The sequence below is a fragment of the Rattus norvegicus genome, chromosome 9, assembly GCF_021556685.1.
Source record: "Rattus norvegicus strain SHRSP/BbbUtx chromosome 9, alternate assembly SHRSP_T2T, whole genome shotgun sequence".
Lineage (NCBI taxonomy): Eukaryota > Metazoa > Chordata > Mammalia > Rodentia > Muridae > Rattus > Rattus norvegicus.
The window spans coordinates 21,014,965-21,031,636 of NC_141542.1; the positions used below are offsets into that span (position 1 = coordinate 21,014,965).

Consider the following 16,672-nt stretch of genomic DNA (forward strand, 5'->3'; position numbering starts at 1 on the left):
ATAGCCTCCGGAGCTTCCAGCTGCCCCAGGCTTGAGGCTTGGGCATGGTGATTGTGGTTGCCACTCTCCTTGGCTGGCTCAGCAGGGTGCAAGCCACCACCTGCTGTCCTCACCTGAAGGCATCCTGATGGGGCTGAGAGCCCACATCCAGCAGGCGAGCCTCAGGGCAGGGGCCATGGTCTTGGCTCTGCACCTTGTTGCCAGCCCCTCACACATATGGCAGCATCACACATATGGCTCCTTCTACCAACCGCCACTAATCACCATTTGGACATTCCATTACAGTGTTCTCAAGAAGAAAGATGCAAACAAACACAAAAAGAATGAAATTTAAAATCTTTTTTATCAGGCTGGAGAGATGGCTTGGTGGTTAAGAGCCCTGCTTCTCCAGTGCTCCCAAGTTCAATTCCCAGCAACCACATGGTGACCAACAACTGTCTGTAGTGGGATCCAATGCCCTCTTCTGTCTGAAGCTCTCTTCTGACATGCAGGCACACTCGCAAACAGAGTGTTCATGTACATAAATAAATAAATCTTTAAAAATAAAACCTTCTAATCAGTTAATGTATCTACATCTAGAAGCTAGAAAAGGGTCACAGCAATATTAAAAATAATTCAGAAATGGTAAAGGGATGTACGAGAGTCACAAAATTCACTGGGCAAGATGGTTGTGTGCCTGGAATCCCAGCACTCACAAGGCTGAGGTAGGTGGATTGCCTTGAGTTCAAGCCTAGACTAAAGTGTGAGACCTTGTATTAGAAAACAAAACAATTGGGGAGGGGATGAAGAGAGAGACAGAGAGACAGAGAGACAGAGAGACAGAGAGACAGAGAGCCAGCGCCAGAGAGAGACAGAAACAGAGAGAGACCTCGATGTCATTTCCTGCACTGTTGACAAGCTACTGAAGAATGTGAATGTCTCCTACCAAGCACTGAGATAATCCTAATGACAGAATGGGTTTCTTATTAAGATATCATAAACTGTAGATGGAAAAGTAAAGGAATGTATAATAAATAAAAGAGAAATCCTAAATTTGGAAAGCCTAAATTTAGAAGACTGTATAAGTTTAAGTCATAGGGGAGGGGATGAGAAGATGTGGGGGAGAGAATAATCAGAATAAATTATATATGTGTATGAAAATTTTAACTAAGAGCAACCAATGAAATGAGAAGAGCAGGTTTATTTTACGATGAAATTGAGTTCCCATATGATACTATATAACACTTTTTAAATTGATTATATGAATTATCTGCAATAAAAAATCAATTGTTATTAAAGATGTGGTTGTGTTCATATTAATTTCAAGTGTTTTAAATTCTTTTTATTTATTTGCTTATTTATTGATTAATTTTTTAAGACAGGGTTTTCCTATGTAGACCCGGTAGACCTCAAAAAAGAGACCCACCTGCCTATGCATCCAAAGAGATAGGATCAAAAGTGTATACATACACATAAAATTTACATTCTTAAAGTGATAAAAAATTACAGCTATCAACTTGGTACAATTATTGAACAGTGATCAAGTGAATAGAAATATCAGAAACACATTTAGGTTTCTGTTGTTAAAAGGATCTTGAGCAGCATATATAATTCAAATCATCCAGGAGACACATAGTGAAAAAAAAACATGAAACTGGGTAAAGATGATTTAAATTTTTTAATCTATTAAAAATTGTAAAGTGCATTCGATATGAAAGCTGTAAGTGATATACTTCACATTTTTGCTTATATACCATCTTCAATTTTATGTGCATTCTGCAAATATTGTCCATGTTTATTCAGGCTCTTAATATTTCCCCATGACTGATAACATTCACAGAAATCATATTGAGCAAACTGTATATGTTGACGTATAATAGAATTGTATTCTACACAGTATAGCATAGAAATATGTATACATAACTTCCCATAGGTATGTATATACATATGTAAATGGCTCAAGAAAATGAGTATCATGTTATCACTGTGGTATTATTTTCATCAAAATCCTGAGAACATTGAAATGGCATCAAATAATGACAAGATTGGCAAAAAAAACAAAACAAAACTCCACAAAATAAAACTCTTATAAAGAATCTAACGATACTAGCAAAAGATGCAAAATATTAAAGTCTCATTGAAATATAAAGCCCAGATGAAATTCTGTATAATATTTTCTCAACTCTAGGATAATGTATTTTTGTACAACTATCAATAAAAGGCCTGAATTTTGAAGAATTCAAAAGTAGTGCAGTATAATTATGCAGTGGTCAACACTGTTGCATACCATTTTACATAACTGCAAACACTCTCGATCTTTTGTTCCGTGGTCTAGCGATGAACTTGGGTAGATTTATGGGGAACCATTACATTGTACACTTAAACTGGATTAATTTGGGGGTGAGTAAGCCATATTTTTGTAAAGTTGCTTTAAAAATAAACTGTTGGATATTAGTAGGGCAAGTAATTCTCCCTGAAGGAAAAACCAGACACCAAGAACCTAGACCACTGCTGTCCAGGAGAAATTTGTAGATGATACAATATTCTATATCTGCTGTGTTTCTGGCTATGGATTCTGGCTGGCTGTTTGCCTCCTGGTTTGCCTGCTGTGACTAAAGAGGCAGATTTTAGTTCTAAGTTCAGTTCATCTCAAATAGCCATGTGAGACCAGTGGGTGCCATTTGGACAGTGTAGCCACAGAAAACTGAAGCAGTGTAACCAAAGACTCACCTAGGAGTCAGTTGACCTCCTAGAAGGTGACTTGGGAAAACGTTGGCATTGATAGCCTCTTGGGGAGCTCACCTTCACCAAAAGCAAACTGTGAATCCTTTACTCTTCTGCAATAGTCATAATGCAACTGGTCTCACACCCACCCCAACCCTCACCAAAGACACTTGAGAGGGAGCTAAACCCACTGTGTGCTTTAGATTTCAGTTTAGAAAGCACGTCCTTCAAAGTGGAGCAGACTGAGATTGCCAAGTCCTTTGTGTGGCTCCAGGGACTTGGGCCTGATGTGTGTGAGGAGGAAATGAAGATTGACATTGGACACACATACATGGGGAAGGCTGGGTCCGTGAGCTGGAGAAAATGCAGCATCCCAGAAGCTCAGCACGTTTATTATATAGAGTTGGCCAGGAAGCAGGGCTGTTGCACAGGGCAGCAAGAAGGTGGGCATTACATGCAGATAAACAAGGAGGGGAGGACTATGCATATGTAACTGACAAGGGCCAGATTTAGCTAATCTCAGTAGGAGCAGTCTCTGCAGGGAGCAGTCTTCAGGCTGTAAATATACAGATGGGGCCAGGGAGAAAGGTAGAGTTGACTTTTTCTGCACACACTATCAACACCATCCTGAGAAGGCTTTGTCATGTCTCTGAGCCTCAAGGGGCATGGGGGCCTTTGCCTTTTCCCCATGGATAAACAGCGCTGGGTCCATGGCATGGTCATATCAGGTTTACAGCACACATCCACTCAGGGCTGCACTTCCTCAGGGCTTCCTCTGCTCCCACAGTTAGATCTCAAAAGAAAAACAGAAACCAAAGAAAAATGTGCTCAGTGAACTGGTTAATTCCCTCAAGTATACAGATCCAGTGTCCTAACTAGGACTTCATCAAAGGCTACAGAATATCCTGTGGACCTAAAGTAAGCAAGAAAAAAAAACCCCAAAGACCCTTCGTCCCCCAAAAGATGAATAGGAGAAAAAAATTATTAAAGGTTTTCATAGAAAATTGTTTAAGAAAAACACACGGAAATTGTACTTAATAGAGTTAGTGTGCTGAGGTGTGAGGCCCACTCACAACATGCAGCATTTGGAAGTCTCAGAGAACTTAACAGAAGAGGACTCCTAAATGTTCTTTGTGACCACTCTCGACATACAACTCACAGCTTAATACTAACCTCCATAATTGAGTTGGGGACAGTGTTCACCATACCAGATAATTGAAGCATTAGTGCACAAAGGCACACAGACACACACAAACACACACACACAAAACACACACACACACACAAAAAAAAACACTCACACAAAACACACACACTCACTCACACTCACACATACACTCACACACATAAACACACATTCAAACACACACACACTCAAACACACACTCACACACCCTCACACATACACTCACACACATACACACACACTCAAACACACAAGCACACACACATACACACACACTCACACATACACACACACACAAATCATACAAAACACACACACACTCAGTAGCACACACAAGAGAAATGTATATTATATGAAATTTCTTGGTATATTTTTATTTGTAAGCCTCAATGCTGGAGTATTCTTGGTTTTGCATAAAGTGGGGGGAAAAGTCAGGCTTCATTTTCCCCCTTTTGAAATGACAGATATCTGTGTGTTAAACAGACTCTGATGGCTGTCCAGGCTTCCTCGGCCTATTTGACAGCATCCAGGTCACCTTGGTCAGGACAGTGGTTGTTCTTCTTATTGGCAACTGGTTTGCATCACAAGAGTTTTTCACATCCTTACCAATATTAGAAGTTTGGTGACACAAGCAGCTTGACAAACAGTAAAATTATTGTGGTTTTACCTTTCTGGAGGACATTAAAATTTACATGGTTTGCATATGGCTTTTTTTTTCTTAGCATTTAGTCCTGGTTTAGTGCAGTTCAAATGTGGCCATGCAGCCAGCATCCCTTTGCTCCAGGCTCTCAGCACCCCATTCCTGTCACTGATCTGATACATACTTGGTCCCAGAGATGGACAGCAGAGGGACTTGACACACAGCATCCACTCTGCTCCACTGCTTTGCTTTTTGTAAATTCTTTACAATGGCTATTTCTTTTTTTTTTAATTAAATTGAGTATTTCTTATATACATTTCGAGTGTTATTCTGTTTCCCGCTTTCCGGGCAAACATCCCCCTCCTCCCTCCCCTTCTTTATGGGTGTTGCCCTCCCCATCCTCCCCCCATTGCCGCCCTCCCCCCAACAGTCTAGTTCACTGGGGGTTCAGTCTTAGCAGGACCCAGGGCTTCCCCTTCCACTGGTGATCTTACTAGGATATTCATTGCTACCTATGAGGTCAGAGTCCAGGGTCAGTCCATGTATAGTCTTTAGGTAGTGGCTTAGTCCCTGGAAGCTCTGGTTGCTTGGCATTGTTGTACATATGGGGTCTCAAGCCCCTTCAAGCTCTTCCAGTTTTTTCTCTTCAACGGGGGTCCTATTCTCAGTTCAGTGGTTTGCTGCTGGCATTCGCCTCTGTGTTTGCTGTATTCTGGCTGTGTCTCTCAGGAGCGATCTACATCCAGCTCCTGTCGGCCTGCACTTCTTTGCTTCATCCATCTTGTCTAATTGGGTGGCTGTATATGTATGGGCCACATGTGGGGCAGGCTCTGAATGGGTGTTCCTTCTGTGTCTGTTTTAATCTTTGCCTCTCTATTCCCTGCCAAGGGTATTCTTGTTCCCCTTTTAAAGAAGGACTGAAGCATTCACATTTTGATCATCCGTCTTGAGTTCTTTTGTTCTAGGCATCTAGGGTAATTCAAGCATTTGGGCTAATAGCCACTTATCAATGAGTGCATACCATGTGTGTTTTTCTGTGATTGGTTTACCTCACTCAGGATGATATTTTCCAGTTCCAACCATTTGCCTACGAATTTCATAAAGTCATTGTTTTTGAAAGCTGAGTAATATTCCATTGTGCAGATGTACCACATTTTCTGTATCCATTCCTCTGTTGAAGGGCATCTGGGTTCTTTCCAGCTTCTGGCTATTATAAATAAGGCTGCGATGAACATAGTGGAGCACGTGTCTTTTTTATATGTTGGGGCATCTTTTGGGTATATGCCCAAGAGAGGTATAGCTGGATCCTCAGGCATTTCAATGTCCAATATTCTGAGGAACCTCCAGACTGATTTCCAGAATGGTTGTACCAGTCTGCAATCCCACCAACAATGGAGGAGTGTTCCTCTTTCTCCGCATCCTCGCCAGCATCTGCTGTCACCTGAGTTTTTGATCTTAGCCATTCTCACTGGTGTGAGGTGAAATCTCAGGGTTGTTTTGATTTCCATTTCCCTTATGACTAAAGATGTTGAACATTTCTTTAGGCGTTTCTCAGACATTCGGCATTCCTCAGCTGTGAATTCTTTGTTTAGCTCTGAACCCCATTTTTTAATAGGGTTATTTGTCTCCCTGCGGTCTAACTTCTTGAGTTCTTTGTATATTTTGGATATAAGGCCTCTATCTGTTGTAGGATTGGTAAAGATCTTTTCCCAATCTGTTGGTTGCCGTTGTGTCCTAACCACAGTGTCCTTTGCCTTACAGAAGCTTTGCAGTTTTATGAGATCCCATTTGTTGATTCTTGATCTTAGAGCATAAGCCATTGGTGTTTTGTTCAGGAAATTTTTTCCAGTGCCCATGTGTTCCAGATGCTTCCCTACTTTTTCTTCTATTAGTTTGAGTGTATCTGGTTTGATGTGGAGGTCCTTGATCCACTTGGACTTAAGCTTTGTACAGGGTGATAAACGTGGATCGATTTGCATTCTTCTACATGTTGACCTCCAGTTGAACCAGCACCATTTGCTGAAAATGCTATCTTTTTTCCATTGGATGGTTTTGGCTCCTTTGTCAAAAATCAAGTGCCCATAGGTGTGTGGGTTCATTTCTGGGTCTTCAATTCTGTTCCATTGGTCTATCTGTCTGTCTCTGTACCAATACCATGCAGTTTTTATCACTATTACTCAGTTATACTGCTTGAGTTCAGGGATAGTGATTCCCCCTCAAGTCCTTTTATTGTTGAGAATAGTTTTAGATATCCTGGGTTTTTGAATTGGATTGGTATTTTGATGGGGATTGCATTGAATCTGTAGATCGCTTTTGGTAAAATCGACATTTTTACTATATTAATCCTGCCAATCCATGAGCATGGGAGATCTTTCCATCTTCTGAGGACTTCTTCAATTTCTTTCTTTAGAGTCTTGAAGTTCTTATTGTACAAATCTTTTACTTGCTTGGTTAAAGTCATTCCGAGGTACTTTATATTATTTGGGTCTATTAGGAAGGGTTTCATTTCACTAATTTCTTTCTCGGCTTGTTTCTCTTTTGTGTAGAGGAAGGCTACTGATTTATTTGAGTTAATTTTATACCCAGCCACTTTGCTGAAGTTGTCTATTAGCTTTAGTAGTTCTCTGGTGGAACTTTTGGGATCACTTAAATATACTATCATATCATCAGCAAATAGTGATATTTTGACTTCTTCTTTTCTGATCTGTATCCGGTTGACCTCCTTTTGTTGTCTGATTGCTCTGGCTAGAACTTCAAGAACTATATTGAATAAGTAGGGAGAGAGTGGGCAGCCTTGTCCAGTCCCTGATTTTAGTGGGATTGCTTCAGGTTTCTCTCCATTTAGTTTAATGTTAGCAACTGGTTTGCTGTATATGGCTTTTACTATGTTTAGGTATGGGCCTTGAATTCCTATTCTTTCCAGGACTTTTATCATGAAGGGGTGTTGAATTTTGTCAAATGCTTTCTCAGCATCTAATGAAATGATCATGTGGTTTTGTTCTTTCAGTTTGTTTATATAATGGATCACGTTGATGGTTTTCCGTATATTAAACCATCCCTGCATGCCTGGGATGAAGCCTACTTGATCATGGTGGATGATTGTTTTGATGTGCTCTTGGATTCGGTTTGCCAGAATTTTATTGAGTATTTTGGTGTCGATATTCATAAGGGAAATTGGTCTGAAGTTCTCTTTCTTTGTTGGGTCTTTGTGTGGTTTAGGTATAAGAGTAATTGTGGCTTCATAGAAAGAATTCGGTAGTGCTCCATCTGTTTCAATTTTGTGGAATAGTTTGGATAGTATTGGTATGAGGTCTTCTATGAAGGTCTGATAGAATTCTGCACTAAGCCTGTCTGGACCTGGGCTCTTTTTGGTTGGGAGACCTTTAATGACTGCTTCTATTTCCTTAGGAGTTATGGGGTTGTTTAACTGGTTTATCTGTTCCTGATTTAACTTCGGTACCTGGTATCTGTCTAGGAAATTGTCCATTTCTTGCAGATTTTCAAGTTTTGTTGAATATAGGCTTTTATAGTAAGATCTGATGATTTTTTGTATTTTCTCTGAATCTGTACTTATGTCTCCCTTTTCATTTCTGATTTTGTTAATTTGGACACACTCTCTGTGTCCTCTCATTAGTCTGGCTAAGGGTTTATCTACCTTGTTGATTTTCTCAAAGAATCAACTTTTGGTTCTGTTGATTCTTTCTATTGTTTTTTTTGTTTCTACTTGGTTGATTTCAGCTCTAAGTTTGATTATTTCCTGCCTTCTACTCCTCCTGGGTGTATTTGCTTCTTTTTGTTCTAGAGTTTAGGTGTGATGTCAAGCTGCTGACATATGCTCCTTCCTGTTCCTTTCTGCAGGCACTCAGCGCTATAAGTTTTCCTCTTAGCACAGCTTTCATTGTGTCCCATAAGTTTGGGTATGTTGTACCTTCATTTTCATTAAATTCTAAAAAGTCTTTATTTTCTTTCTTTATTTCTTCCTTGACTAGGTTATCATTGAGTAGAGCATTGTTCAATTTCCACGTATATGTGGGCATTCTTCCCTTATTGTTATTGAAGACCAGTTTTAGGCCGTGGTGGTCCGATAGCACGCATGGGATTATTTCTATCTTTCTGTACCTGTTGAGGCCCGTTTTTTGACCAATTATATGGTCAATTTTGGAGAAAGTACCATGAGGAGCTGAGAAAAAGGTATATCCTTTTGCTTTAGGATAGAATGTTCCATAAATATCTGTTAAGTCCATTTGGCTCATGACTTCTCTTAGTCTGTCTACGTCTCTGTTTAATTTCTGTTTCCATGATCTGTCCATTGATGAAAGTGGGGTGTTGAAGTCTCCTACTATTATTGTGTGAGGTGCAATGTGTGTTTTGAGCTTTAGTAAGGTTTCTTTTACGTATGTAGGTGCCCTTCTATTTGGGGCATAGATATTTAGGATTGAGAGTTCATCTTGGTGGATTTTTCCTTTGATGAATATGCAGTGTCCTTCCTTATCTTTTTTGATGAATTTTAGTTGAAAATTGATTTTATTTGGTATTAGAATGGCTACTCCAGCTTGCTTCTTCTGACCGTTTGCTTGGAAAGTTGTTTTCCAGCCTTTCACTCTGAGGTAGTGTCTGTCTTTTTCTCTGAGGTGTGTTTCCTGTAGGCAGCAGAATGTAGGGTCCTCGTTGCATATCCAGTTTGTTAATCTATGTCTTTTTATTGGGGAGTTGAGGCCATTGATGTTGAGAGATATTAAGGAATAGTGATTATTGCTTCCTGTTATATTCATATTTGGATGTGAGGTTATGTTTGTGTGCTTTTCTTCTCTTTGTTTTGTTGCCAAGATGATTAGTTTCTTGCTTCTTCTAGGGTATAGCTTGCCTCCTTATGTTGGGCTTTACCATTTATTATCCTTTGTAGTGCAGGATTTGTAGAAAGATATTGTGTAAATTTGGTTTTGTCATGGAATATCTTGGTTTCTCCATCTATGTTAATTGAGAGATTTGCAGGATACAGTAACCTGGGCTGGCATTTGTGTTCTCTTAGGGTCTGTATGACATCTGTCCAGGATCTTCTGGCTTTCATAGTTTCTGGCAAAAAGTCTGGTGTGATTCTGATAGGTCTGCCTTTATATGTTACTTGACCTTTTTCCCTTACTGCTTTTAATATTCTTTCTTTATTTTGTGGGTTTGGTATTTTTACTATTGTGTGACAGTAGGTGTTTCTTTTCTGGTCCAATCTATTTGGAGTTCTGTTGCCTTCTTGTATGCCTATGGGTATCTCTTTTTTTAGGTTAGGGAAGTTTTCTTCTATGATTTTGTTAAAGATATTTACTGCTCCTTTGAGCTGGGAGTCTTCACTCTCTTCTATACCTATTATCCTTAGGTTTGATCTTCTCATTGAGTCCTGGATTTCCTGTATGGTTTGGATCAGTAGCTTTTTCAGCTTTACATTATCTTTGACAGTTGAGTCAGTGATTTCTATGGAATCTTCTGCTCCTGAGATTCTCTCTTCCATCTCTTGTATTCTGTTGGTGAAGCTCATATCTACAGCTCCTTGTGTCCTCTTTTGGTTTTCTATATCCAGGGTTGTTTCCATGTGTTCTTTCTTGATTGCTTCTATTTCCATTTTTAATTCCTTCAACTGTTTGATTGTGTTTTCCTGGAATTCTTTCAGGGATTATTGTGATTCCTCTCTGTAGGCTTCTACTTGTTCTCTATGGGAGTTCTTCATGTCTTTCTTGAAGTCCTCCAGCATCATGATCAAATATGATTTTGAAACTAGATCTTGCTTTTCTGGTATGTTTGGATATTCCGTGTTTGATTTGGTGGGAGAATTGGGCTCCGATGATGCCATGTAGTCTTGGTTTCTGTTGCTTGGGTTCCTGCACTTGCCTCTCGCCATCAGATTATCTCTAGTGTTACTTTGTTCTGCTATTTCTGACAGTGGCTATACTGTCCTATAAGCCTGCGTGTCAGAAGTGCTGTAGACCTATTTTTCCTGTGTTCTTTCAGCCTGTTATGGGGACAGAGTGTTCTGCTTTCGGGCGTGTAGTTTTTCCTATCTACAGGTCTTCAGCTGTTCCTGTGGGCCTGTGTCTTGAGTTCACCAGGCAGGTTTCTTGCAGGGGAAAAGTTGGTCCTACCTGTGGTTCCAAGGCTCAAGTTTGCTCGTGGGGTACTGCCTAAGTCCTCTCCGCTGTGGCAGCAACCAGGAAAATCTGTGCCACTCCTTCCGGGAGCCTCCGTGCACCAGGGTTTCAGATGACATTTGGTGTTTTCCTCTGGCGCCTGGATGTGCACAGAGTGCAGTCTCTTCTGGTTTCCCAGGCGTGTCCGCCTCTCTGAAGGTTCAGCTCTCCCTCCCACGGGATTTGGGTGCAGAGAACTGTTCATCCGGTCTGTTTCTTTCAGGTTCCAGCGGTGTCTCAGGCAGGTGTCCTGCCGCTCCTGGGCCCTCCCCCACGGGAGCCCAGAGGCCTTATACAGTTTCCTCTTGGGCCAGGGATGTGGGCAGGGGTGAGCAGTGTTGGTGGTCTCTTCCACTCTGCAGCCTCAGGAGTGCCCACCTGACCAGGCGGTTGGGTCTCTCTCTCACCGGGTCTGGGAGCAGAGAGCTGCTGCGGGCCGGGATCCGCGGGTGTGGGACTTCCAGTAAACACAGAACGTGCCGGGTCCTAGAGAAATTCTGCTTCCGTGTGTCCCAAGCTCACCAGGCAGCTTTCTTGCAGCAGAAAATTTGGTCTTACCTGTGGTCCCTGTTGTATCTTCATTTTCATTAAATTCTAAGAAGTCTTTAATTTCTTTCATATGTCTCCAATGACCAAGTTGTCATTGACTTCAACTTCCATGTATATGTGGGCTTTCTGTCCTATTTGTTGTCATTGATCAGCAGCCTTAGTCCGTGGTTTTTTGATATGAGGCATGGGATTATTTCTACCTTCCTGTATCTGTTGAGGCCTGTTTTGTGACCGATTATATGGTCAATTTTGGAGAAGGTACAATGGGATGCTGAGAAGAAGGCATATCCTTTGGTTTTAGGGTGGAGTGTTCTATAAATATATGTTAAATCCATTTGTTTCATAACCTGTTAGTCTTTCTGTGTCTCTGTTTAATTTCTGTTTCCCTGATCTGTCCATTGATGAAAGTGGGGTGTTTAAATATCCTACTATTATTGTTTGTGGTGCAATGCATGATTTTTTTGAGCTTTAGAAAGGTTTCTTATTGTTAAGGGACACAACTGCTATATACTTGACAAATATAGCAATCAACCAGAATAACCGTAGAAAGCATGTGACTGTTGTCCACATAAGGATGAGTTTCTTTCAAAGATCATCATGATTTTTGGTAAGATCTTCCCTGTAATTGGTGGCATGGGTTCCCACAAACATGGTCCAGTTGTCTACAATCTCCTCCTTGGTCAGCATCTCATCCTTGTTTTTATCTGACTCATACACCAGATGCTGGGCCTCAGCCTGTGCATGGTCATAGTCCTGAGGGAGGATCCAATGGTGAATCTCATTCTAATCCAGTTTCCCATCCTTGTTCAGATCTGGGAAATCATTGAACGGCTCCCCAGACAAAACCCAGTCGGTCTCAGGGCAATTGTCCTCGTGAGAAAAAGATGTCCACAATGTACTCATCCTAGTCCACAAAACCATCCCCGTTCTTGTCGATATTCTCCAGTGTTTCCAGAACTACAATCTCCTTCATATGTTCTAAATCCTCTTATTGAAGAAAAGCAATAAACCCGTCCTAAGTAGCTGTCACGTCACCGTCAAGGCCTTAAACCTCCTCTCATCTCGTGGAGGCAACTTTTTAAAGTTGTGATGATCAGAGCTATCTTGGAATTCAGCAAGGTTTCCCAGGTAGTAGCCATAGGTAGCCTGCTTGTATTCTTCCCAGGAGATTTTTCATCTATGTCCCTATCATAATCCTTCCAGAGTTTAGCCACATTTTGGTTGATGTATCTTTTCTGTACCTGTTTGATCCAAACTTTCAGGTCCTCAGTAGTAACAAAGCCGCCTTCATCACTGTCAATTGGATTAACAATTTTCCCCAGCCTCTCCTGCTCTCGTCCAGGATTAGCTATCACAGGTCTTGGAGTCCTCCTTGCCCAGGAAGACCTCATGATCGTACAGGAAGCTGTGCTTTTTCTCTGGTGGCCACTAGCCCTGCTCTGAATCGGGACAAACCATGTGCTCCTTGCTCATCATGCTCTTGGCCATGAACGCCAGGACCAGTGCCAGCAGCAGCCCATGGAGAGTCCCAGGCTGACACCATGCACCACAGTTGTGATCAAAGGGAGGCAGCAGGGAAGTAGGGGCTCAGAGCACCTTATCCCTTCCCCAGAGAGGGCTTTTGTTACATTTCAAACGTTATCCGTTTTCCTGGTTTCCACAAAACCCCTTATAAAGCCCCCTCCCCCTTCTACTGTGAGGGTGTTACCACATCCACCCAAACACCCAGGCCTACCTGCCTCCCTGTTCTGCTTTCCCCTACACTGGGTCATCAAGCCTTGACCAGACCAAGGGCTTCTCCTCCCATTTGTCCCAAGAAGGCCATCCTCTTCTACATATGCAGCTGTAGCCATGGGTCTGTCCATGTGTACTCTTTGGATGGTGGTTTCGGTCCTGGGAGCTCTGGCTGTTTCTCAGTGTTGTTCTTATGGGGCTGTAAACCCCTTCAGGTCCCTCAATCCTTTCTCTTACTCCTCTATTTGGGACCCTGCTCTCAGCTGAATAGTTGGCTGCAAGTATCTGCCTCTGTATTTGTCATGCTCTTTACCCCACTCTTTTGAGCAGATCACCACAGAGCAACGAAGATGTATTGTCTTGGCGTGATGATGTACAGACAAATAGATGATTTCTTAATTCTTCTGATGGTTCTATAAGAATTCCTAAAATTAGATTAGTAATTTTAACTCCTTTATAATGGGACTGCTATTATGTTTTCTCTGGTAATCAAAATTGCATTGCGAACTCTTCCTTCTTAAAGTGTCATGAGTGAATTGCTTCTGCAATACCAAGGAGGCATCTACAAATTAGAACCCATGCTAAGAGGGTATAAACCAATTAACCAAAGTTCATAAAAAGAGAACTAATGATTTACTATAGATGCAAGGACTAAACATAAATAATTGACTGGATTTGCCTATAGGTAATTTCACTTATTGTTTTCTCATAAAAATTACAGCTTTTAACTCTCCATGAATGTGGAGAGCTAGTGACAGATGGTAACGGTTTATCCTGATGATTACTCTTCATGGATATGTATGTAAACGTTCTCTGTCGTAAACTGATTATCCAACTTATGATTTGAATTCCTGTGCAAAGTTGTGGTGAACTTTTCACCATGTGATGCTGTGTTCAGAGAGATATACAAATGCTGAGGACAAAGAGAGAGAAAGCTTTTTAGACAGAACTCAACAGAACAGAACAGAACTCAAGAAGAACTTAGAAGTAAAGGCATAGCATTGAGAGTAAGGCATTGAGAGAAAGGAAATTATTGTGTCATAAGAGCAAGAGGAAAGGAGATAAGAAGAAGAGAGCAAGAAGAACCTTCTAAGTCAAACTTTATGGAGGCAAACTTTTGTCTTTTAGGAAAACTGAAGAACTTAGAAATAAATGTTAAAATCACTGCTCTTCAGCCTTCAACCTGGCTCAGTGGCTAGCCTCTGCTCTTCAGCCTGGTTCACTGGCTAGCCTCTGCTCTTCAGTCAGGCTCACTGGCTAGCCTCTGCTCTTCAGTCAGGCTCACTGGCTAGCCTCTGCTCTTCAGTCAGGCTCACTGGCTAGCCTCTGCTCTTCAGTCAGGCTCACTGGCTAGACTCTGCTCTTCAGTCAGGCTCACTGGCTAGCCTCTGCTCTTCAGTCAGGCTCACTGGCTAGCCTCTGCTCTTCAGTCAGTCTCACTGGCTAGCCTCTCCTCTTCAGCTGGGCTCACTGGCCTATGGGGCCCTAGCACATCACTTAACCATCTGCTCATGTCTGCCTGACCAAACTGACCACCTGACCGCCCTGACTTCTTAAAGTCATTCTCTAGAAAGAGCACAAGAAACCAAAGAGAAACACCACAGCAAACTTTTCCCATTGGCTTTGCTTTAACCTTAAGTGCTTTCATTATTTCTTTAAAGGAGTGAAATATAATTTCGGCTATTCATATGGCCAAGAGAGCTGTGCAGTAGTCATTGCTTTATGGAATTTGGTGCTAAATCAAAAGATTCCTTTATTCTATCACGATGTTATCTGTATGCTGTAAAATGTATGTTTAGAAAACACAACACTAAATTCCTAAAATCTAGATGTTTTAATACATCAGCTCATGGAGAAACATAACTGCTTACCTATCTAGACTGGGCTTTTTTGCTATACTGCAGGTACAATCAATTTTCCACACTACTTCCATGATTTTCAACAATGATTAAGAGAAAAATAAGTTGAACATAATGGCCAGAAAGGAGGTTCTGTCAAGTTGTCTTATGTGGGACAAGATACCAAGGTATGACTGGTAAACCGAAAACCCCTGTTCCCGAAACTAACAGAACTTACAGAAAATACATACTTTCTTATCATTCCTCCTCCCCGATGGTCAGTGATTTAATGAGCACCTACTACGATCCTAGCACTGTGCATCTAAGTGTGTAATGGTGAATAAAAAACTTAATAAAACCCTCATTAAGGAATAAAGAAAAATGAAACATAACTTTGAAACTCAGAATTCAATATAAGCAAAACCACCATTTCTTCACCTGGTGATTTCTGAAAACTTCATCATTTTTCCATGGGCCTCTATAGTAATGATACTGAGTCTTGATTTTGTAAATCACAAAAATCAAGTCACACTTCTTTCTTGGCTCCCACAACTGTCAAAGAGAACAACACTGTCACTGTCCATTTTGCTTCCCTATCAATCCTGGTATGGATGGTAATGAATTCCAGTCTTTTCAATGTGAAAACAGGCCACCAGTTGAGGGCAAAGGTTATTAAAATTACCCAAACCGGTATATTCTCTAAAATTTTCACATAGCATTTTACTGATATCACAATGTAAATTCACCACAAATATTTAACCAATGAAAATATTGAATAGCTCTGCAAATAGGAGCGCTAATCATATATACTTGAAAACAACTATTATGGAAACAAAGGATGTACTAGGAGAAAAGATACATCACTAAAAGATACACAAGCAGCAAAAAAGACACTAGGTTTCTTGGTTTGAAACTTAGGTGATACACTTGATCTTTAAGACAGGCAATGTACTTGATCTTAAAGCCCTTTAACTGTGCCCTGTCCACACAGAAACTGCAGTAGATGACAATCTTTTGTAAGATTTATTTATTTATATGTGAGACAATGCAGCTGTCTTCAGACACACCAGAAGAGGGCATCAGTACTCATTACAGATGGTTATGAGCCACCACGTGGTTGCTGAGATTTGAACTCAGGACCTCTGGAAGAACACTTGGTGCTCTTACCCACTGAGCCATCTCTTCAGCCCTCACAATGGCCTCTTACACAGCATCACTGTGGTCTATTTCACTAGATGGCTCCAGGGTGATAACAGAGAAACTTTCACAGTTCCTGAGCACTTCTGAGTTCAAACACCACCAGTGACAACTCCGTGCTGTTGGCACATTCTGACCTTCTCCTAAGGGTTGTCAGCCACAAAAGGGACGGGTTCGCACCAGACAGCATTCACTGCTCAGTCCTAAAAACCCCCTCGATTCTGAAAAAGCCACATTCCATGCTTGCTCCATATTTGAGGAAGCCAAATGGTTGATCTGGCTCAAGGCTCTACTTTTCTTAGCTCATCAACTTTCTTTTTGCACTTCTTGTCACAAGAAATATTTTTTTTATGCTGCAACTACACTGCAATGTTTGAAGGAAACCACCATCAACTCTGGGTGTCACCTCTTGAAATTTAAAATTCACAAAACAATTCGTGGCTTTCTAATCAGCACCATGGATAATAAACAAAAACAAACAAAACCATTCCAAAGGAACTTGCTGATCTGGAGGCCTGCTCATAGCAGGTAGGAAAGAATTAAATTACGCAGAACTGTAATCTCTCAGAGCTTTGGAGGCTAAAAAAGAGGAAATCTCTGTTTATGTTCCCTTTCTCCGAGTAATTGAAGGAGGGTATTTTACATCCTCCAA

The 16,672-nt window shown here is 41.1% G+C and overlaps 1 long non-coding RNA gene across 1 annotated transcript in view; it reads right to left on the reverse strand.

Moving 5' to 3' along the window:
• The window catches only part of LOC148003455 (uncharacterized), a 39,864-nt gene that overhangs the window by 22,364 nt on the left and 828 nt on the right, over positions 1-16,672 (reverse strand). The window lies entirely within an intron of this gene.